Below are 25708 nucleotides of genomic sequence, written 5' to 3' on the forward strand. Positions count from 1 at the left end.
AGAAAAGGACGCATTGGCATGGCAGCTCACATGAGAAATACTGGCACTACAAGCACCATTGAGCAACACCATTGAGCAACGGGGTGGCCATGCCCACTAGGGCGGGACTTTACTGTTCAAATAGTGGTGCCTGAAATCGTCATGCCGCTGCTTCCTGAGTTCGTCGCCTTTGATAAAGTGCTTTCGCACGAAACGCGTCAGGCAGGACGAACTTTGTTGTCGCTTTTCATCTTTTCCTCGCTGCTGTTTTGTGGACTCCTTCCATCACAGGCAACTTGTTGGATTGATATATACATATATATATATTATCTACTGGCGGTCGCCAGTAGATAGTTATAGTTAGGACCGTGTTTCCATAGGTAATCTGAAAATTCTATTTTGAATAACTTTTTGCGCCGGCTGACGAATCCTCGCAAATTTTTCAAAATAGGTGGGGCGCTCCGCTCCGTTCCTACCCTGAAAGTCTCGGGGTGATTAGTCAAGCGGGGGCCGAGAAAAAAGGGGGGTCCCAAAACACGTTTTCCCCATGCATTTTTCCATAGGGACCTTTAGTCCAAGGTACAGCCCGAACGGCTGAACAGAATTACTTGAAATTTGGCAGAGAGGTAGTCCTCAGGTCAGGGATGTGCCTTTTGAATATCTGGAGTCAATCTGTTCAGTAGTTCCTGAGAAAATTTCTGTTAAAAGTACATATATATCTATAAGCGCGCACCGTGACGTGCGCAAGCGCAATTCTGATTGGTTGTTAGATGTCAGTAAACATTCGAATCGGTCGAAATCAGGAAGTGTCGTCCGCCATTTTGTCTCTCGCAGTCTGAGGCAGTGAAAAACAAAGGTGGAGAACCTGAAAAGGGGGCAGGGTGGACAGTTTCTGACCCCCAAGCCTTTGTCAGGGGGTCACTAAAGGACCCCCAAGGGTGAAAAAAACATTTTTTTTATTATGAAAAAGCGTGGGGTGCGCAGGGTGCGCACGGCACGCATGGTGAAAAACCTGAAAAAAAATATTAATAAATACATAACTTAGCATTTAAAAAACCGTACAAATTCACTTAAAAAACCATAGGTTTCACACACGTTATAGTTAGGAATTAGCATTTAAAAAACCTTGCAAATTCACTTAAAAAACCATAGGTTTCACACATGTTATAGTTAGCTGGACATTTCCCTCGTAAAAAAACAATGAAATTCCCCCGTTATAGTTAGTGCAGGCAACTATAACTCACGCAACTGCAATCCCCCACTGATTACATATGTGTCTTTCTGAAAAATAAATATTTGTAATATATGTATAGCTAAAGATTAATGGAAGAAGACATGGGTAAATAGGTGTCTAAATACAGTGATGTAATATCTGACGTCATCAGCAGAGGATTGCGGTCGCGTGAGTTATAGTTGCCTGCACTAACTATAACGGGGGAATTTCATTGTTTTTTTACGAGGGAAATGTCCAGCTAACTATAACATGTGTGAAACCTATGGTTTTTTAAGTGAATATATATATATATTACCTACTGGCGGTCGCCAGTAGGTAGTTATAGTTAGGACCCTGTTTCCATAGGAAATCTGCAACATTCTATTTTGAATAACTTTGGCGCCGGTCGACGAATCCTCGTGAATTTCTCAAAATAGGTGGGGCGCTACGCTCCGCTCCTACCCTGAAAGTCTCGGGGGGATTCGTCAAGCGGGGGCTGAGATAAAAGGGGGGTCCCAAAACGCGTTTTTCCCATGCATTTTTCCATAGGACCTTTAGACAGGGCTACAGCCCGAACGGCTGAACAGAATTACTAGAAATTTGGCAGAGAGGTAGTCCTCAGGTCAAGGAAGTGCCTTTTGTAGGTTTGGTGTAAATCTGTTCAGTAGATTCTGAGAAAATAGCCTTTAAATCAATATATATATCTGAGCCAGCTTACGGTATGCTTACCGTAAGCTTACCGTACGCGTACGGTGGCGTGCGCGAGCGCGATTCTGATTGGCTGTTACATCTAAGTAAACATTCAAATCGGTCGAAACCAGGAAGCGGCGGCCGCCATTTTCTCTCTCGCACTCTGAGGGGGGGGCTGTAAACAAAGGCAAAAAACATATAAAGGGGCTGTTTAGACAGCGCCCATGCACATAGCCATGTTAGTTGAGTCCTCAAAGATCCCCCAAGGCCAAAAACGGTAAATTTGTATTTTTTGAAAATTTCGCCGATTACGCTTACCGTACGCGAAGCGCACCGTGCGCGCACGGAACGAACTGCGTTAAGTGGGCGTGCACGCCACGAATGGCGTAAAGTAACTTAGCATTTAAAAAACCGTACAAATTCACTGAAAAAACCATAGGTTTCACACACGTTATAGTTAGGAATTAGGATTTAAAAAACCTTGCTAATTCAATGAAAAAACCATAGGTTTCACACATGTTATAGTTAGCTGGAAATTTTACTGATAAAAAACCAATGAAATTCCCCCGTTATAGTTACTGTAGGCAACTATAACTCACGCGACCGCAATCCTCTGCTGATGACATATGTGTCTTTATGAAAAAAAAATATTTGTAATATATGTATAGCTAAAATTTAATGGAAGAAGACATGGGCAAATAAGTGTCTAAATACAGTATTAGCATCAGCAGAGGATTGCGGTCGCGTGAGTTATAGTTGCCTACAGTAACTATAACGGGGGAATTTCATTGGTTTTTTATCAGTAAAATTTCCAGCTAACTATAACATGTGTGAAACCTATGGTTTTTTCATTGAATTAGCAAGGTTTTTTAAATCCTAATTCCTAACTATAACGTGTGTGAAACCTATGGTTTTTTCAGTGAATATATATATATATACAGATATTATCTACTGGCGGTCGCCAGTAGATAGTTATAGTTAGGGCCTATTTTCCATAGGAAATCCACAACATTCTATTTGGAATAAAGTTGGTGCCGATTGAAGAATCTTTCTAAACTTTTGGCCAGCTCCACTCCGCTCCTACCCTGAAAGTTTAGTGAGAAAAAAGGGGGGTCCCAAAATGCGTTTTCCCCATGCAATTTCCCATAGGATCTGTTGTCGCAGCTACAGCCCAAACTGCTGAACGGAATTATACCAAATTTGGCAAAGAGGTAGTCCTCAGTTCAGACTCGTGCCTTTTGCTTAAATGGTGTAAATCCGTTCAGTAGTTCCTGAGAAAATTAGAGTTAAAAGTTAGTGATATCTATGGCCGGGGAGGATCCGCGGATCCTCCCCGCACCCTCCCCGAACCCTCCCGAGCACAAGCTGAATGCTAATTGGCTGCCAACAATCTGAATCAGGAAGTGTTGGCAGCCATCTTGTGCCTTGGTAGAACCGAGGCACAAGAAAGCACAAAAACAAAGACGCAAAACGCGACAAGGGGGCAGGGTAAAAACACCCTGACCCCCTAGGCCTGCTCAGGGGGTCCCACAGGGACCCCCAAGGCCAAAAAAACATTTTTTCATTTTTTTTTAAATCGCGGGATGCGCGTAGGGTCCGTGCATCCCGCTAATAAAAAAAAATGGAAGCGCGGGCTCCCGCACTTCGTTTTTATTTAGCCCCCGGGCGGGCAAAGTCCCGGGGGCAATGCGTTTATCATAATGGGGGCCCAGAGGGGCCCCCCAGCCCCGGGGACCGCCACCCCCAGGGCTTAACTGAATGTATGCTGGGGGCTCATGGCCCCCCCGCAGCCCCGGGGATCGCCACCCCCCGGGGCTTGCTTTAAAAAAAAAAAATATACCAGTGTGGGGGGACTCAAGCCCCCCCACACGCCCAGGGGACCACCACCTCCCCGGGGCACTAAATATTTAAATAGGGGGTCCATTACGGACCCCCATGCCCCGGGGACCACCACCCCCCGGGGCTTAAAATTAAGTGGGAGGGGGGCCGTGCGGCCCCCCTCCTGGAGCCTTGTCGTTGCCCTGGGGACCGCCACCCCCCAGGGCCGGCTCCTGCAGTGTCCCGGGGTGCCTACCCCCAAGACACTGCTGTTTGCTATGGCAGGGTGGGAGCCTCGCAGCTCCCATCCTGCCATAGCGCGCCGGCGGAGCTGTGGGGGGATTGGGGACCCCCCCACGGCCCCCAACAGAGACCAGGCCCGGGGATGGGGTCCCTGGGGCCAAAATGGGCCACAGGAGGGGGGCTACGCAGCCCCCTCCATAAAAAATAAAAAAAATAAAAAGGGCCATGCCCTGGGGGATGGGGTCCCCGGGGCAAATTATGGCCTTGGGAGGGGGGCCACGCGGCCTCCTTCGCGATTTTTTTTTTTTAATAAAAAAACAAATTGGGGTCAGGCCCTGGGAGATGGGGTCCCCAGGGCCAAAAAATAAGAAAAAGGAGAAAAAAAAAACCCCAGGATCGGGAGGAGGCCACGCCCCCTCCTTTCATCACTCTGCAAACGCGCCCCCTGGCGCGTTTGCAGTGGGGGAACGAATTCTCCTTCAATACTGGGGGTCCCTGGGGGCCAACTAGCCCACCAGGAACCTCCAGTATGCGCCAGGGGGCTGCGTTGCAGAGAGGTGTAATGAGGCCACGCCCCTTTTACACCTCTCTGCAATGCAGCTCCCTGGCGCTTACTGGAGGTACCTGGTGGGCTAGTTGGCCGCCAGGGGACCTCAGGATTCAAGGGGACTTAATCTCCCAACTTAAAACGTGCCATGGGGCGCGTTTGCACAGTGGTGAAGGTAGGGGCGGGGCCTGAGGTGATACTGTGCAAACACGCCCTGTGGCGCGTTTTAAGTTGGACAATTCATTCCTCTTCAATCCAGAGGTCCCCTAGGAGACAATTAGCCCATCAGGTACCTCCACTAAGCGCCACGGAGCTGCGTTGCAGAGTGTTGTAAAAAGGGGTGTGGCCTCTGAACACATCTCTGCAACACAGCTCCCTGGCACATACTGGAGGTACCTGGTGGGCTAGTTGGCCGCCAGGGGACCTCAGGATTCAAGGGGACTTAATCCCCCAACTTAAAACACCCAACGGGGCGCGTATGCACAGTGGTGAAGGTAGGGGGCGGGGCCTGAGTTGAGATCTGTGCAAACACGCACTGTGGCCCGTTTTAAGTTGGGGAATTAATTCCTCTTCAATCCTGAGGGTCCCTGGGGACCAACTAGCCCACCAGGTACCTCCAGTAAGCACCACAGAGCTGTGTTGCAGAGTGTTGTAAAAAGGGGCGTGGCCTCTGAATACCTCTCTGCAATGCAGCACCCTGGCGCATACTGGAGGTACCTGGTGGGCTAGTTGGCCCCCAGGGGACCACAGGATTGAAGAGGAATTAATTCCCCAACTTAAAACACGCCACAGGGCGTGTTTACACAGGTCACCTCAGGCCCCTCCCCCTTCCTTCACCATTGTACAAATATTCCTCTAAAATCAGCCGAACTACGAATTCCGATTTACTCACCTGTAATCAGGAGAGAACCCAGTGCTGCATCTTTTAGCCCAGCACTGACCCTGAAAAGTAATTCTAAGCGTACTTACCAGTAACTTGTATTTCCTTCCATAGGAATCCATTGTGTGGTTTTCACCAGAAAAGTTTCTAAGTGTCTATTTTCACAAACTAAAAATATTCCTAAAAAATCGTCTGTATGACTTAAACACGTTCTTTGAACTGTTTACAGGAGGTTGGCCAGTGCTGGATCCAGGATCCACCACTGAGTAAGAAAATGTAACGATAACACTAATTACCTGCTAAGTGAATTTTCTGTCGTAGGATAACATTGGTGATTCTATGGGAAAAAGTTTCTAAGTGTCAACTTTTAAAATACAATAATATTCCTTAAAAATTACTACTGTAACCAAAGCGCTTTTACTCAACTGTTTACAGGTGATGTCCAGGTACTGAATCTAGGATCTAGTCCTGTGGTTAGAAAAGTAATCCATAAAGTAACTGATTGCATTTAAGTAGAAATTCACATTGAGCTCAATGTTGCTTTGTGTTTGAAATTGTGTTGCCCATTGCAACAACTGTAACTACTGTACTTAAAAGTCTGTTGCCTATTTGCCAAGTATTTAAACTAAAGTAATTCATTCTGAGAAAGTATATTTTGTATTGTAATGTATAATGTAATTATAATGTAATTAAAAAAATATATCTAAAAAGAAATAGTTTAAAAAATGTAGTAAATCAGTATCAAAAAAATCAGTATAACAATTAATACATTCAAAATTGTCATTTACAAAACCTTTGAAATTCACTGAAAAAACCATAGGTTTCAGGCCTGATGTAGTTAGGAATTAGCATTTAAAAAACCTTTGAAATTCACTGAAAAAACCATAGGTTTCAGGGGCGTTATAGTTAGGAATTGGCATTTAAAAAACTTTTGAAATTCACTGAAAAAAACCATAGGTTTTAGGGGCGTTATAGTTAGCTGGACATTTCCCTCATACAAAACCCTAGAAATTCCCCTGTTATAGTTAGTTTAGCTAACTATAACTCGCGCCCCCGCAATGCACTGCTGATGACGTCACATATTACATCACTCATGACATGGTCAGTGACATCACTCATGACATCACTGATGACATCTGAAATGACATCACTGATGACGTCATCCATGTGATAAATTAGTGCACCTTCTCACACCCTTTGATATACTCAATCAAAATTTCAGACGTCCATTCTCAAAACTATAGATACTCTAATACCAATAACTACATACCCACTCATTGACTCTTAGATCTACACACACATCCACTCACTCACCTGTACAGTCACTCATACTTACAATCACTCAGTACAGGACTATCATATGCATTTATACACCTACATAGACACTCACACACCACCAATCATCCATAGAGGTACTCTCATACTTAGTCAGTCATGCAAATAATTAATCACACTCCCATTTACTCACCTATGTAGTTATACACACACAAGTTCACTTACTCATAAAAATAGTACCATATTCTTACGCTCTTATACAATCACTGATACAAGCATACACTCATCCATACAGCCACTCTCACAATCACACACTCTCACATATACCCACTTATATACTCTTACACACATATATACTGCCTTTCACATATGTAGTTACTCACACATGTACCACTGAGATATACATTCAATCACTAACACACCCATACATACACTCACCCAACCATACAGTCCATCACAGATGCACTCTTAAAACCATGCACCCATAGAATCACCCACTCACACATGTATGCACAGAGTCACACACACCCCACCCACACAAACACTCAGGCACCCAAACAGATACTCAGAAAACCAATCAATAACCCATAGAGACGACGGGAAAACATGGCGGCCGCAGGCTAGTGCGGCTCGTGCGTCCTGAGCAGTACCTCCGGAAAATCTCCACTGTTTTGGTATCTAATGGCGGCGTCTTTCTGACCTGAGAGGTCCGGGGTGCTGTGCTTTCGTACGAGTTTCCTTTTTTCGCTCTTTTCTCAGAAGAATCCCTGTGGATGTGTTTTGCTGGGGCAAAGCTACCGCCTCCAGCCTTCCTGCCGCGGTGGAGCTGTGCAGCGGTGGAGCTTAGACACGGCCGCGCAGTGGCGGCTCGCGGGTTCCTGGGGGGGAGTCTCGGCGGCCCCACGGGAGGCGCAGCTGCCGCTTGCCGGGAGGTGTTTGCAGGTGAAGTTTTGGAGGCTGGAAATCGGGACACAGACCAAGAGGCGTTCGTTCTGGCCAACACGGAAGAAGACCAAGGTTCTGTCAGGGAGCCAGAAGGCAAGTCTGACCCACGAGATAGAAAGGAGGAGGGTCGTAGGAGTAACGGTAAACCCGATAGAGGACAGGGCATCGGAAGAGCGAAGAAAGCGGGCAAAGGAGTCAAAAGTGTGTCTCATAAACAGGTTCCGCTTAAGAAAGTGACAAATCCTGCAAGGGTGGTTGAGAGGGTTAGCGAAGAGCTAAACGCGGACGAGGACAGGAGGGGACATTCGGCTGGCAAAGGCGACCTAAGGATTAGAGGGGCAGGTCTGAGTCAGGAGGCTGAGTCTAAAGAAGTACATAACCGTACTAGAGGGAAAATAATTTCTCAGAAGGGGGCAAAAAATAGTAGTGTAGTACGAATAACTCCCTCCCTGTGCTCTTTTTTTAAGGTCTTGCCTCAAGTACTGGAGATTCGAGCTAACAAAGCCCCTCTGTCAGTCATGGCTGATCCCCCCCTGACCCTGTGACTGATATAAGGCCCTCAGTAAGTGATGCACCAACACTAAGTGCCCAAGAAGGCTGGGCCACAGTGGAGGGGGATCAGAGAGAGAAACCCCTATTGGAGGTTACGGAGATTGGTGTCAATATTGGCAGTGTTAGTTTGGAGGGAGGAAATACGCTGGAGGCCCTCATAGCAATAATAGCAGAAATGAGGCAGGAGATTAGATCTGACTTTTCAATCTCTAAGATCAATCAGGCTGAGATAACGGCCACATGTGAGACTCTTGAGAAAAAAGTGGATGATCTTGGGGGGAGGATAGAGATTCTTGAGACCTCCGTCGATGCCCTGAAATCAGATATGGAGAAAGCCGAGTACAAAATCTAGTCCTTACAGAGAGAGGGGGAAGCTATGAAAGAAAAAGTTGAGCCCCTCGAAAAATTTTCACGACAAAACAATCTCCGACTCCTTAAGATCCCGGAGGGAAAAGAAGGAGGTGATATCAAGGCCTTTGTGGTCAATTTGCTTAAAGCCTCTTTAGTCTTTGAGGAGGATGTTGAGGCTTTAGAGAAGGACATACAGCGGATTCATCGGGAGTCCTTTCGTTTAAAACCCGGTAGAGTAAAACCAAGGAAAATTCTGATCAATTTTCATACATACGCACTAAAGGAGAAGCTCTTAAATTTGGCGTTAAAAGAAAAATCAGTTAAGGGACCTGAGTTCTCCTTCGTGGTGCGGTCAGACCTGTCTAAAACTACACTGGATCGGCAGTGGGAGTTAGGCCAAAGAATGGAAAAGTTCAGATCATTGGATGCAACGGTGCAGATGAGGTTTCCTGCCTTTTTGCGGGTGATGCATAATAATAAAATGCTCAATTTTAGATCTCCCCAGGAGGCAGATATATGGTTGAATGATATTGCAGGGAACTCATAGGGGGGGAGTTAAGCATTCAATTTTGGGTCTGAGAGTGTATTTCTTGTCTATAGGAGAATAAAGAAAGAGATAGACAAAGGATGAAAAAAAAAAAGGAAGGATCTTATAGAAGGAATGGAAAAAGGGGGAAAAAAAAGAAAGTTTCAAATTAAAAAAAAATATATTGCATATATATAGCACAAAAAAAAAAAGAAAAGGAGAAATATATTCTTCCGCTCTTGCTTGGGACTTTCTTTTCCCTCTCCATGTGATTGTTTTTTTTTTTTTGGGTTAGAAGGGATAATCGCGTTAGCAGTGGGGAGGAGGAGGCTGCTGTTTAAGGACGCAAATCTGACAGTCCAACAGGTCAGAGGTAATATGGGAGGGTTTTCCAAGGGGGGGAGGAGGGAAGTTTTGGGTGCTGGGTTGGAAATGTTTAAAATAAATTCTCATTTGTCAGTTCTCTTTAAGATTAGGAAATCCCCAAGTGTAGCAGCTATTCAAAATGCATTTCAACTGGGCATGGTGAGCTGGATGGGAGGGTTGGTTAGGGTGGTTAAGAAATGGGCAGTGAATAGGGACTTTGCCTGATATACAGTATTTATCCTGGAATGTTAATGGTTTGCACGTGAGGAGCAGAAGAGATCGTATTTTTCAGTACTTGAGAGATTCTTCTTAAGGCTGAAGCTTCTAAAATTTGGGGGAAACAGAGATGGATCGACAAATTTATATCTACGGACCATAATGCCAATATAAGAGGGATCCTTATTATCTTTAAGAAGGCAGTTAAGGCCCAAATTTTGGATTATAAAGAAGATCAGAGTGGCAGATGGCTTTTAACACAAATTCTGTTAGATGGCCGAACGTACACACTACTGGGCTATTATGGTCCTAACCAAGATGACCCTTCATATTTGGATTGTATAAGAAACCATCTGGTCACATCTCAAGATCCTGTAATATGGATGGGGGACTTCAATATAGTTATTAACTCTAAACTGGATAAATCAACAAGTTCTAGAGCCCATGTACTATCCAATTCTAGGCAAACCTTGGTGGCAATTATGATGCAGCTGGGCTTAGCAGATTTATGGAGAGAGAGATCGGGTAATAAATTGGGCGTTTCCATTCAGAACTCCAAGTATAAGCACAAATCTAGGATAGATTATGCGCTATTTAGTTACTGCCTAAAGAGCTCGTTGATATCAATAGATTATCTCCCACCTCACTTGTCTGACCACTCAGCCATCTCTTATTCCTTAAGAGGTGACCAGCAGCCTAGACATGCGTTGTGGTCTTTTGATCGTACAATACTATTAGAAGATGACGAAATTACTTTTCTGGTTGCAGAAAGTAAGACTTTTTTAGAGATCAATCTAGACTCTGCTGGCATAACAACGGTGTGGGAGACAATGAAAGCCTTTCTTAGAGGCATCATTACCAACAGAGCCTCTTATAGGCGGAAGGTATATAGGGAGAAGATAACAGCTTTAGAATCAGAGATGAAGTCAGTGGAACAAAATCTTGGTATCTCTATGGGCTCAGATGATGAGCAAAAGAGGCTCATGGATTTAAAGAGTCAGCTGGAATTTGTCCTACAAGAGAGGGTTACAAGGAGGTGGGAGGCGAGTAAGATCTCTCAGTTTGAATTTGTTGAAGCTGCAGGAAAGTTGTTGGCCTGGAGAGTTAAAGCTGACCAGGCCAAAAACTATATTAGAGAGATAAAAGTGGAAGGGGAGATCGGCCCTAGATTCTCTAACTTGGATATAGGTAATGCCTTCTTAGAATTTTTTAGGGATATATACAACGAGGACACTATAGAGGACCAAGTCACGAGAGATCTCTGGTTGGATAAAATACTGCTGCCAACTCTCACCGAGACTCAATGTAAGCACTTAGAGATGGAAATTACGGAGGAAGAAGTAAGCAAAGCCATCGGTTTAATTAACAAAAGGAAGGCAGCTGGTCCCGATGGCTTACCCGGTGAGATCTTTCGGGTGCTGACACCAACTTTGGTCTCAACTCTGACGACCCTTTTCAATGAGATTCTTATTAAGGGTATGGCTCCTCCTAAGTCCTGGAACGATGCAACCATCGTGTTGATTCTTAAGCCAGGGAAAAATCCATCTGAGCGTGGCTCTTATCGGCCAATTTCGCTCCTTAATAGCGACTCTAAAATCTTCGCAACCATTATTTCAGCAAGATTGGGGAGCTTAATCGGCTCAATTGTACATCAAGACCAGAAGGGTTTTATTAAGGGGCGACAATTGGCTGATTTAACACGGGAGTTGGTGGGGGCCATTGACATCGCCACTGCTTCTTCCCTTCCTTTGGCAACCCTTACGTTGGATGCTACTAAAGCTTTCAACAGGGTTAACTGGAGTTATTTGGCGGCGGTCCTGAAGAAATTTAATTTTGGCCAATATTTTGGTCGAACCATCTCTCTGTTGTATGGAGCACCATCGGCTAGGTTACTAATTAATGGGGAGTTGACAGAATCCTTTACAATGACGAGAGGAACTAGGCAGGGCTGCCCTCTCTCTCCCTTGCTTTTTGATTTATATATTGAAACCTTTGCGCAGGTTCTGAGAACAGACGCTAATATTCCCTCTTTTAAATTTGAGGAGTGGGAGAGGAGGGTTGCACTTTATGCAGACGACATCCTTATTTTAACATCTGACCCGGATTTATCATTTCCTACTGTCATTAAAAGGGCGGAGGAATTTGGACGCATTTCTGGCTATGAAATTAATCCCGGTAAAACTGAAATCATGGTATGGAATGTCGTCAGTAAACATCTGAAGACGACTACCTCCATGAGATACCTTGGAATTCGGGTAACTCAAGATATTGAAAAGATTGTACAATGTAATGTGGACCGGGTCTTTAAGGCATGTCGGCGGCTCTTAAAATCATGGGCCTATCTCCAACTTACCATCCTGGGGAGGGCCAGTCTGATTAAAATGTTTATCCTGCCCAAATATACATTCCTCTTTAATACTATTCCTTTGGTTTTCGATCCTAAAATTTGGGATAAATGCCAGAGAGAGATTAACTCCTTTATATGGAACAACAGAGCTACTAGGCTAGCATGGAAAAAGTTGAGGAGGAGAAGAGAGAAGGGGGGGCTGGCTCTGCCTGATTTGGTATATTATTCATGGGCTTTCCAGTCGTCCCATTCAAGGATGCTATTGAAGTCTCCATGCAGCGTTTTAACGGGGTCAATGTATAAAGCTCTGTTAATAGGGGCGGGCCTACCACTAGACGGATTTATGTTTAAATACGGAGATCCAAATTTTTTTAAAAAGGTTAAATTAAAAATCCTTCAATCTTTGGCTAAAGCTTGGGCACTGATCAGGAAGAACCTGGGGCTCTCTTATTATTCCAACAACGCACCAATTTGGGATTCCCCAGGCCTACCGGCCTGTTTAAAAGATTGTATGGCCATACCTTTGAGGGATGCAGGAATCGTAAGGTGGGGGTATCTTTTGTTTGAAGGAGGTATTGTGTCATGGGATGATTTGCGGGATAAGGTAGGACCTGGAGTGACAAGATTTAAGTATATACAGCTTATCAGCTGGGCTAGGGCTTTAGGTAAAAAGGGTGTTCTTTTGGGTGTCACTAGCAACCTGGAACAAATGCTGGTGGAGCAGCAAAGGTGGGGTAAAGAGGTCACCTTGTGGTACTGGAGTCTGCTGGAAGATATCGATGGTGAGTTTACCCTCCCCGGTGATCTCTGGGGAGAAGAGTTGGGCCCTCATTGTGTGGATGACTGGATAAAATCCTTCTCCCTACTTTACAAAATTGTCAAACCAGCATGGTTGCGACGGAACCATCTATTTACGGCACACCAGGCTTACCTATCCCCGCTAACTCTCGAAGTACCAGCAAAACAAAAAATGTAATAAATGTAATCTCCCCAATGCATCAGATGTTCATATGTTCAAAGGCTGCCCCTCCATTGGCCGGTTTTGGGAAGAAGTAATCACATCGCTGAATTCCATTCTAGACATTAATCTGACTATATCTTCGCAATTAATTGTTCTTGGTTTAGGCCCCAATGTTACGGGCCAGGCCAGGTCATTTTTATTCTATGCAATTTTGCTGGCCAGAAGACAAATTTGTAAAGTCTGGGGGGAATCATCTGCGCCTCAGTATTCCGGCTGGTTGACGTCTTTAATTGAGACATCAAAGGTGGATTTAGCCAGACTGAGTAACAAATGTAGCCGAGCCTTTTGGGACTTCTTGATTCATTGGAAATAGGGTACTGGGTTTTTTTTTTTCTTTTTCCCCGGGTCCTATGATTATGCCAAATAGCTTCAAGGATCTTGGCGCATGGTTTTCCGGTGTTTCTACTAAGATCTTATAGGAAGTAACATACCTTGATGGTGTGAGTGATTATTCTTTTTCTTGTTTATCATCTTCCGCCAAAATAATAATCGTGCCTAGGCTCGGTAGAGAAATTAATCTTGTTCTCTAAAGGGGGGCACGCGAGGTGGTTGGTGTATTCAGAGAAGAGGGATATGGCAAATGAGGACAAAAATAGAAAAAAAGAAAAGGGAAAGAAAGAAAAGGAGAAAGGGAAAAAAAAAGAAAAAACCAAAAAAAAACCAGAAAAAAAAAATAACCCATAGAAACACTCATATAGCTATTCACAAAGCCATGCAGCTGCTTATACACCAACAGACAGACAGATACAGACATTCACACAGTTTAGTCACTAGTCTGCAGTAAGATACGTTTAATGACTCACTTATAGAGTCAGTCACGCACCTAGTAAATCATCCATTCACACACTTATACACCCACTCATTCTTCCATAGGTTCTTACCTATACATATATTAAACAGATTTAAAATGTATGGAAACACACACTCACTGGATGACATCATCAGTGATGTCATCAGTGATGTCATTTCAGATGTCATCAGTGATGTCATCAGTGATGTCACTGACCATGTCATGAGTGATGTAATATGTGACGTCATCAGCAGTGCATTGCGGGGTCGCGAGTTATAGTTAGCTGAATTAACTATAACGGGGGAATTTCTAGGGTTTTGTATGAGGGAAATGTCCAGCTAACTATAACGCCCCTGAAATCTATGGTATTTTCAGTGAATTTCAAAGGTTTTTTAAATGCCAATTCCTAACTATAATGCCCCTGAAACCTATGTTTTTTTCAGTGACTATATATATATATATATATATATATATATATATATATATATATATACTTAGTAATGTGATTGATTAATGTTACAATATATATATAGTTGGATTAAAGCTGTTCAACTCTTCCCGTGAGTGCGCTCCGTTTTTCCCTCTGCGGAGGTTTTTGGAGATGTGAGACGACGTGGCTCTGCCGAGGAGTATTGCACTGCAAAGAAGCGCCAAGAATCCAGCAAAAGGTGAGCTGAGTGTATAAACAATATATATATGTGGGTGAGATTAGGAGCGTCTATTTAACACTGCCTGAACCGCCGAGGATCAAAGAGAGCTATCCTGTGCCACTGCTGCCAATTATCGAATTGGAGGTTGTCAGTAATCCATGCTGAAGCCTGTGGGGTGTGCAACATTTGAATTTTAGGCAGGTGAGGGACTGGAACAAATGACTGTGGCACCAGCAATCTGGAGGCACAATGGCTGATTCAGCTTCGGGGGACCGGATATGTCATGAGGCATGTGAGCAACATCTAACATTTCAATTGTAAATTGTATATGAGAGACTGAGAACCTTTAAAAAAAAGTAATGACATGTTTACCATCAGGTGATAAATCATCAAAGACATGCTGTCATGGCCACCAGGGAGAGAGGTATTATGACCTCAACCTAATGAGTCCTTCGTTGCTGCCCATGACTTTGTGTTCCTACAGTAAAATCCTGGGATTATGTATTCAAAATCTGTGTAATGCCAAATGCCGAGTCGATCAGCACTGAGGAAGGCTTGATGCCGAAATGCATTTGCTGAATAAATCTACCTGAAACGTGTCCCGTGAGTGCTTTGCATCTTTCTTGGAGCCTAATATATGTATGTATATATATATATATATATATACGCTCCTAGTTTCCACCAAAAGCCTGTTCTCCGAACTCACGGCGGGTGTACCGAAAAACGGGGATGGAACCCGTTTGTTGCACAACAACCAAAGCTCGTTGGGTGCACTCGCAGGACGTGTCAAAATTATTCGCAGACGCGTTTCAGCATTTATGCCTTCCTCAGTGCGATTAAAACATTTGACACACAGGCACGCTGTTTAAATTTGTCCACTGATTTAATTGGTACGTTCATAGCCAATGGGAGGGCAGCATCCTCCCCAGGACTACCATTGGAGAGCCGGCAATATTAACAATTCTTAGCTTAAATGCTTGGTAAATACAATGGTTAACTCCACATAGATGTTAGGCACCCCTAATTAGTTCAGTCAAAAACTCGATGTTACTCCAAGCTGCATTTCAACAGTTCAGTGTGCCATGAACGTCCTTCGCCTGCCACCGGTTGGAATACACAGCATACCGCGGGTGTCCGTCAAATGGCTGGGCAACCCTGAATTTGGATAATTCACGACCTCCTTGGTCGACGGGGTTGTGTCGGCAGCGGTTCAGTCAGGCTACTTAACATACGCTCCTAGTTTCCGCCAAAAACCTGTTCTCCGAACTCATGGCGGGTGCAACGAAAAACGGGGATGGAACCTGTTTGTTGCACAACAACCAAAGCTCGCTGGGTGCACTCGCAGGACGTGTCAAAATCATTCGCAGACGCGTTTCAGCATTTATGCCTTCCTCAGTGCGATTAAAACATTTGACACACAGGCACGCTGTTTAAATTTGTCCACTGATTTAATTGGTACGTTCATGGCCAATGGGAGAGCAGCATCCTCCCCAGGACTACCATTGGAGAGCCGGCAATATTAACAATTCTTAGCTTAAATGCTTGGTAAATACAATGGTTAAATCCACATAGATGTTAGGCACCCCCAGTTAGTCCAGCCAAAAACTCGGTGTTACTCCAAGCTGCATTTCAACAGTTCAGTGTGCCATGAACGTCCTTCGCCTGCCGCCGGTTGTAATACACAGCATACCGCGGGTGTCCATCAAATGGCTGGGCAACCCTGAATTTGGATAATTCACGACCTCCTTGGTCGACGGGGTTGTGTCGGCAGCGGTTCAGTCAGGTTACTTAACATATGCTCCTAGTTTCTACCAAAAGCCTGTTCTCCCAACTCACGGCGGCTGCACCGAAAAACGGGGATGGAACCCGTTTGTTGCACAACAACCAAAGCTCGCTGGGTGCACTCGCAGGACGTGTCAAAATTATTCGCAGACGCGTTTCAGCATTTGTGCCTTCCTCAGTGCGATTAAAACATTTGACACACAGGCACGCTGTTTAAATTTGTCCACTGATTTAATTGGTACGTTCATGGCCAATGGGAGGGCAGCATCCTCCCCAGGACTACCATTGGAGAGCCGGCAATATTAACAATTCTTAGCTTAAATGCTTGGTAAATACAATGGTTAAATCTGTGTAATGCCAAATGCCGAGTCGATCAGCACTGAGGAAGGCTTGATGCCGAAGTGCATTTGCTGAATAAATCTACCTGAAACGTGTCCCGTGAGTGCTTTGCATCTTTCTTGGAGCCTAATATATGTATGTATATATATATTCACAGAAAAAAACATAGGTTTCAGGCACGTTATAGTTAGGAATTTGCATTTAAAAAACCTCAGAAATTCACTGAAAAAACCAAAGTTTTCAGGGGTGTTATAGTTAGCTGGACTTTTCACTTGTACAAAACCATTGAAATTCCCCCGTTATAGTTAGTTCAGCTAACTATAACTCGCGCGCCCGCAATGCACTGCTGATGACGTCACATATTACATCACTCATGACATGGTCAGTCACATCACTCATGACATCACTGATGACATCTCAAATGACATCACTGATGATATCACTGATGACATCATCCAGAGAATGTGTGTTTTTCTGAAAATTAAATATGTTTTATATATGTATATCTCAAGGTCGATGGAAGAATAAATGGGTATATAAGTTTCTAAATGGATGATTTGTTTTTGAAAAATTGATTGTGTAACTGACTGATTAAGTGTATCATAGTGAATACATGGCTTAGTGAGTAATGTTTAAATATGTAAATATCTGTATCAGTCTCTCACTTTGTGTATAAGTGGCTGCATGGGTTGGTGAGTAGCTACATGGGTGTCTATATAGGTTATTAGTTGGTTTTTTGAGTATCAGTCTGAGTGTCTGCATGGTTCGGTGGAGGGTATTACGTAGTGCATAGGTGCATGAATGAGTGACTCACTGTTTGTATGTGTTGAAGACAGCACGTGTGCAGGACTGTATGGGTGGATGAGTGTGTGTATGGGTGTGTTAGTGAGTGAATGACTGTCTCAATAGTGTCTTTATGAGTAACTACATATGTTTTAAACTAGTATATGTGACTATTGGTGTATATAAGTGAGTATATGTGAGAGTGAGAGATTGAAAGAGTTCCTGTATGAATAAGTATGTGTTTCTATAAGTGATTGTTTAAAAGACTAAGTATGTGTAAGTTTCCGTAGAAGTAAGTGTGGTTGTGTGTATAACTGTATATGCAAGTAAATATATGTTTGATTCTTTATTAGCATGAGTGACTATGTGTGTGAGTAACTCTATGGATGAGTGGCATTGTGTAACAGGATGTATAGGTGTATGAGTACATATGATGAGTGAGTACATGTATGAGTGACTGTATAGGACTGTTGGTGAATGAGTGGATGTGAATGTGGATCTTAGAATTACTGAAGAGGTTGTTGTAACTGGTATTGGTATGTCCATTGTTTTGAAAATTGTAGTCTCTATTTTTGAATGTGTGTATCAAAGGTTATATTAGGGTGAGAGGAGGTCTGCCACTCTATCACAAGGATGATGTCATCAGTGATGTCATCAGTGATGTCATTTGAGATGTTATCAGTGATGTCATGAGTGATGTCACTGACCATGCCAAGAGTGATGTAATATGTGACGTCATCAGCAGTGCATTGCGGGCGCGCGAGTTATAGTTAGCTGAACTAACTATAACGGGGGAATTTCAATGGTTTTGTACAAGTGAAAAGTCCAGCTAACTATAACACCCCTGAAACCTATGTTTTTTTCAGTGAATTTCTGAGGTTTTTTAAATGCTAATTCCTAACTATAACTTGCCTGAAACCTATGGTTTTTTCTGTGAATTTCAAAGGTTTTTTAAATGCTAATTTCTAACTATGCCTACAGAGATAGGACATGTGAAGAAAGAAGAACAAATGCACAGAAAGAAAAAAAAGAAGTGCAGAAAGAAGCAACAGAAGTCCTCAAAGACGAAGAAAAGTGCAGGAAGAAGGATAACGTGCAGAAAGAACAAAAAGAACAGCAGAAAAAAGCCTTGTTGCAAAATCATCCTGTACCCTCAACTCTTTCGGACGGATACTGGTGGTAACTGAGTCTGACTAACCAGTCCTAGAGCCAGTGCTATGTTAAAAGACACTTAGAATACAGTGAAAACACCTACATACACTAGGGTACATTATGCGTTGGGGTCCCCCTGTGATTAGCATGACCTCCTCTGTAAGCCCCTAGTATATAATAGGGCAGGGGGATTAAAACTACCTCTTAAAACAGGCCACTGGGCGTTTTTGCACACGTTAACTCAGGCCCCGTCCCCTCCCTTCACCACTGTGTAAACACGCCCTGTGTCCGTTTTTAGTTGGGAGATTAAGTTCATTTGAATCCTGAGGGTCCCTAGGGTTCAAATAGCCCACTAGGTACCTCCAGTAAGTGCCACAGAGCTGCGTTGCAGAGAGGTGTAAAAAGTGGCACGGCCTGGACCACCTCTCTGCAATGCAGCTCAGTGGCGCTTACTGAAAGCACTTGGTGGGCTAGTTAGCCCCCAGGGGCCCTCAGTATTGAAGGGAAATTATATCCCCAATTTAAAACGTGTCATAGTGCGTGTTTGCACACGTCACCTCAGGCCCCGTCCCCTCCCTTCACCACTGTGTAAACGCGCCCTGTGGCTGTTCTAAGTTGAGAGATTAAGTCCCCTTGAATCCTAAGGGTCCCTCGGGTCAAACTAGACCACTAGGTACCTCCAGTAAGCGCCACAGAGCTGCATTGCAGAGAGGTGTAAAAAGGGGCTTGGCCTCAGAACACCTGTCTGCAGCGCAGCTCCCTGGCGCATACTGGAGATGCCTGTTGGGCTAGTTGGCCCTCAGGGACCCTCAGTATTGAAGAGGAATTAATTCCCCAACTTACAATTCGCCAGGGAGCGCATTTGCAGAGTGCTGCAAGGAGGGGGCGTGGCCTCCGGCACGATGCCAGTCTTTTATTTATTTTAATTTTTTAAGAAGGGGGGCTGTGTGGTTCCCCTTCTTATTCTAATTTATTGGCCCTGATGACCCCATCCCCCAGGGCCTGTCTCCTAATTATATATTTTTGTGACCCCAATCCCCAGGGCCGGCCACTGTTTTTTATATTTTTAAAAAATATATATTTATAGACACACCTAGGACATGCTGGACAAACCGTACGTACCTATCACCATGACGATTTGCGTGATATTCATTAAAAGGCGACTATGCATACAATGAATCCACGTGTCATGTATTTATACCACTGTCTGATGCCCTACCGTGCCTAATCCCGGTAGACACCCTTGTTGTTTATTTATACAAACATGGGTAGCTATTGACGGGCACATTTAATACACATGCACACCAAGCCATTCAAAGGGGATTCGACAAAAATTCGACCAAAACTATGCGAGAAACCCCCCTCACGGTTAATAAAACACACATTCACTGCCGGATGTGTAATACTTTTTATTTTACTCTCTGGAAAGGGGACGAACATCACTTGAGAGTCACAGGGCGCTCCTGGCAGAGCCCAATGCTGTGTTACACCCACCATTGCCTGCTGAGTGCCACACACCTCTGTGTTGTATTCCACTAGCTAGTTCATATGCTATGACACTCTCTAGCCCATGTGCACTGTAACACCACCCCGTGAGTATGTCATGCCACACTTGTCTTCGCACGGGTTATATTGCCCCATCTAACGTGCCTTCCTCGATGCCTATGTTATAACGCACAGTGCTATGCCATACATATTACAATCTGGGATCCATATCTTTGTCACAGTGCATATGCAACGTTACACTCCCCAGCACATATTTTATATTACAACTTTAGAGACTAGTTAGGTTACACAACACTGCCCTGTGCATATTACACTCAAAGGCGCATATCGCATAGCACGCGCTAGTGCCTGTGCTATCTCGCGCTCTCCAATGAATCTGTCATTGCGCACAATGTATTGCATATTATATTTCATGCCCGGTTCATCTTATATCACACTTTTTGGTGCATAGCTTATACCATACACTATATCTAGTTTTCATTTTCAATCGTGCTCTCAGGACTATGTTCTATATAACACTGTGTTCACCTACCCTTTTCACGGGCATTACATTTTGCGATAGGGGGTGGAGGGTCAGGGGCTGTTTCTGCCAAGTGAGCCCGGAGTCACAGTCACAAACGTCCTCTTCTTCCTGAATAAAAGTGAGATTATGCTGCATACTTTTTCATATTTTAAGTAGTTCGCACAGACACACGTTTTAAAAACAATAGAGTTCCTAATACCCGCCTTCTCTGAACAGTTGGCTTGCTGCCCCATCCCCCTCCTCCCTATCCTCTGTTGTGTGAATCCATGGACTAGCCTCCTCCCTCCTGCCATGCATGGTCTGATGTGCTGCCACTGCCCTCAATTTAGTATGATGTACCAGTCCACTCCTCCTGCCCTCCATTGCCAATTCTATGCCCCATCATTGACCTCCTGCTTAAACTCTGTGCTTAGCTTGCTGCCCCTATTCTCATTCCCCCTGCCCTCCGATGTCTTTGTGCATGCCCCTGCTCCATCCTTTTTGTCCACCATGTTCCATGGACCTGCCAGTCCTATCTACTCTGAGTGTTCTGTTGAGCTGCCACTCCCCTCCCACCTGCCTAGCATTGTCAGATGACTGTAACCTGTCCCTGCCACCTCCACCCTGCCTGTCCATATGCCATGCCCCTATCCTCTTCCTCCTGTCCTACATGGTCCATTTTACTGCCAAACCCTTCTGCCCTCCCTGGTCTGTTGTGCTGCAACTGCTCCTCCTGCCTGCCCCGTGCGGTCTGTTGTGAGGCCCCTTCCCCTGAACTTTCTTGTCTGTGCACAGGTCCTGACCCTCCCTTCTATCCTCCATCGTCCTTTGTGCATGCCCCTGCACCCTCCTTCTTGCCCATCATAGCCATTGTGCTGCCGCTAACCCTCCCACTTGCCATGCATGGTCTGCTGTGCTGCCATGGCCCCTCCCACCTTCCCTGTGTGGTCAGTTAGCTGCCCCTGACCCCCTCCCACCTTCCCTCCATGATCTGTGTGTATGCCATCACAGTCTCACTGTTGCTCTTCATGGTGTGTCTTGCTTCTAGTGCCCATCCTGCCTGACCTCCATGGCTATCTTGCTGCTCCTGCCCTGCCCCCTTGCCCCCAGCCCTCTGTTTTCATGTGCAGACCCCTACTCCCTCCCTCCTGGCTTGTCTGTTCCATTGTAATGCCCCTGATCCATCCCTCCTGCCCTTTATGGTCTGTTATGCTGCAGCTTTCTCTCCTGTCTGTCCATTATGGTCAGCTAGCTACCATTGCCTCTTGCCCCTCTGTTCTCTGTTGTCCATGTGCATGGTCCTGTCCCTTCCCTCTTGCTTTCTATGGATTGTTGTGCTGCACTCCCGTCCCGCATGCCCTGTGTGGTATATTGTGCTGCTGCAAACCCTGATGCCTGCCCTGCAGGGTCAGTTTGGTGCACCTCTCCATGTCCCTCCTGTCCTCTGTTATCCAAGTCCATGTCCCTACCCCATTTCCTTCCATGATCCAATGTACCATACTTGCGAACATTTTGAACTTGGTAAGAGGGAGATTTTGAAAAAAAACTGGGGTATTGATTTTCTCCTTTGAGTTACATTGAAAAAGAGGAGATTGTAGACAGGAGACAGATCAAATAAAGCCCATTTGAGCTTAAAAACATTGGACGTTTCCTGGCTGAATCGGGTCTGTTGGCATGTATGGTTGTACTACCATTGCCTCTTCCTTCTGCCCACAATGGTCTATTACATTGCCACAGCCTCTCTTGCAAGTCCTGTATTTTTGGTTTGTTGCCCCTGCCCACCTTTCCACTGCCCTCCATATTCTGCCACGTCCCTTCCTGCCTGCTCAGTGTGGTTAAATTGTTGCCTTTGCACCCTCCTACCTGCCTTCAATTTTCAGAGTCCGTGCCCCTGGCCTCTGCCTCTCAACAGTATCCTAATGAACAACTAGATTGCTAACATTCTATATTTATTACAAAAGTGTGGAACGCCTGACGTCATCTTGATGTAATCAAAACTGTAATACCTAGAGCATTTCCTTTAGAAATTACATATATGAGAGGGTCTTATTGGCATCAAAATTATGGTTAGTGCTCTAAAAGACTAAAATAAGGACATATTTTCTGAGTTTTCAAATAGCGACAAAGCACTTTTAAATTATTTGTTATCTTTATGTTTTTTTATCCAGTTGACCACTTGATTAAATGTTGCACTTAGGGGAGAGGATGTGGTGTTACTTCCAGAACTGCAGACTTTGCAACTGGGGAACCAGGTTGGAGTTTCTGCTTCAGCTCGACATTCTGTGATTCTGGTCAAATCACTTAGTCTCCCCATGTCTACAACCAAAATGAATTTGTTCTTGTGTGATGTAACCAATGCTCATGTAAAGCACTCCAATACCTGACAAGTCTGCACTATATAACACTGCAAAAACACAAAATAATAAGTGTTTTGCACACTTCTGTCATTGGGCTATATTTGGGCTACATCTGGGTGATTTTGGGCTACATTTGGGCTCTTTTGTTTCTGGTGGCCATCTTGGGAGACTTATTTGTTATGAAGTTTCCTAATTTCCTCATTTACTGCAGTCTCCTCAGTAGGAAATACTTTCAGTTTTTTACTTTGATTCCATCATGAAGGTATTCAGATATGTCACACATTTGCCATAAATTCTGAATGTTAGCACTGTAGTTGCTCATTAGATCACTGTAGTAAAGCTACTGCTCACCAGGGAAAACTGCTGCTGGTATTGAAAGTGCATGTTTCAGTCTGCATGTCAGAATTTTTTAATGAAATAGAAGAGTATTTGAGAAGTCACTCAAAATGTGCCCTAATTTTTCTTTCTGCAGCACTAATCATACTTTTTATGGAAAAATGAACCCCCTCATTTTGTTCCTTTTTAAATTAAATGTTTTAAGAGTTACCACTTTAATCCAAGCAAGATGGCTTCAGGTGTGCCATACGTTTATCATAAGTAGGACTGTTAGCGCTCTAGTTGTTCTTTGGAACACTCTGGGAAGCTGCAGTAGAACACAAAGGAATCAACTGACAGTCTCTGCCCTTGTTGGATGTACATGTTTTACTGAGAATGTAAGACTTCATTCTCACATGACTGAGAAAGATAATGTGAATTTACAGAAAATAAGCTCTCAGTTTAGCTTATAGATCACCTTCCAAACCTCTGTGGGAAAAGCATGAGAAAATATTTTTCTCTCAATCATGATATCCCAGCAGAAGGCTTTTTCACATGGTGAAATCACCTTAGAACATACCACAATTCCTAAAATGAGTATGGTACCATCAACAAATGATTATAATGTAACTAAAGTCTTAAAACCTTCTATTAACTGCAATCCTTTTTAATGAGGTGCTATCATGTATATTGGTCCCAAGATGGCTGCCAACACTTCTTGGATGAAGTGCTGACAGCCAATCAGATCTCAGGATGAGATGTGTGGTTAGGCTCCGCCCACATATGTATATGATTTTACTTTTGATTTTCTCAGGAACTACTGAACAGATTGACACCAGACCTGCAAAAGGCACTTCCCTGACCTGAGGACTACCTCTCTGTAATTCTGTTCAGCCGTTCGGGCTGTACCTTCGACTAAAGGTCCTATGGAAAAATGCATGGGGAAAACGAGTTTTGGGACCCCCCTTTTTTCTCGGCCCCTGCTTGACGAATCACCCCGAGACTTTCAGGGTAGGAGCGGCCTATTTTGGAAATTTTGCGAGGATTCGTCAACCGGCGCCAAAGTTATTCCAAATAGAATGTTGCGGATTTCCTATGGAAACACGGTCCTAACTATAGGACCGTGTCATTTAGTGATGTAATATGTGACGTCATCAGCAGTGCATTGCGGGCGCGCGAGTTATAGTTAGCTGAACTAACTATAACGGGGCAATTTCATTGGTTTTTTACGAGTAAAATGTCCAGCTAACTATAACATGTGTGAAACCTATGGTTTTTTCACTGAATTTCTAAGGTTTTTTAAATGCTAATTCCTAACTATAACGTGTGTGAAACCTATGGTTTTTTCAGTGAATTTCTAAGGTTTTTTAAATGCTAATTCCTAACTATAACGTGTGTGAAACCCATGGTTTTTTCAGTGAATTTGCAAGGTTTTTTAAATGCTATTTTTTTTTTTTATTCTTCATTTTTTTCAAACATATTTTTAATTTAATTTTCTTACCTTTTATAAAGACTATGCTTAAATTTTTAAAATCATTAAATATTTATTTTATATAAATTTTTTAAAATAAACATGTAAAATTTATTTCCAGTTTTTTTTTTTTTTTTTTTTTTTTATAGTACGCGTACCGTAAGCTCACGGTAAGCGTACGGTTTACGCAACGCCCGTAATCTATCTACGCTGCTTGCGTATAGTTACGTACTTTGCGTAGCCGCGCGTACTGCGCGTGGGTCGCGTGCGCGCTTACGCCACACGCGCACGTTACGCGGAAGTGCCGGGGAGTGACTGTTATGCGCATGCGCGCAAGCGCGTGTCTTTTTTACGCGCATGCGTACTTTTTGCCGTAAGCGCACCGTAAGCGCACCGTAAGCGTAACGTAAGCGTACGGTAGGTCATGTGATCATGAAACACAACTTTTGATTGGTTGAAAGTACTTTCAGTTCTAGAACTCTCCTACACCACACCCATTCCCCTCATTTCTGCTTGTGATCCCTTGGGAGAAGGAGCTGGTTTGTCTTTGGGATACGATGGCAGAACAGCAGAGCTCTTCTGAGAGTGAGGCTAGCACCAGCAGCACTGTCTTGAGGCAGAGAGCGAGGAAAGTAAAGCCTTCTTATGTTTGGGATTATTTTACTTTTCCAGAAGGCCAGCAAAAGGTGAATGCACCCTTAGTTACTTGCAAGCTGTGTAAGCGTGTACTTTCTAGAGGTAATCCTAACAGGAAGTATTCCTTTGGGAATCACACCATGAAGAGACACCTCCAGGATGTACACAGAAGGACACATGGTCATCTTTTTGGAGGTAACTCTTCAGAAAGACGAGCCAGTACATCCACAGCAGCTCAGCCTGGACCATCACCTGCAGGGCTTACTCCTTCTTCTGCAGGTCAGGTGAGCCCTTCATCTGTGGGGGGAGAATCTCCTTTTGCTGGCCCTCTGGAAATGAACCTTCGATTTCGGAAGGTTGATATTCATTGCACATTTTGTAAAGGTCTAATTTGTCATAGGGAGACCAGTGTTTCCCTAGTAAACAACAAAATAGATCAGCACATTTGTAGCTTTG

The sequence above is a fragment of the Triturus cristatus genome, chromosome 10 (genome assembly GCF_964204655.1).
Source record: "Triturus cristatus chromosome 10, aTriCri1.1, whole genome shotgun sequence".
In the NCBI taxonomy this organism is placed as follows: Eukaryota; Metazoa; Chordata; class Amphibia; order Caudata; family Salamandridae; genus Triturus; species Triturus cristatus.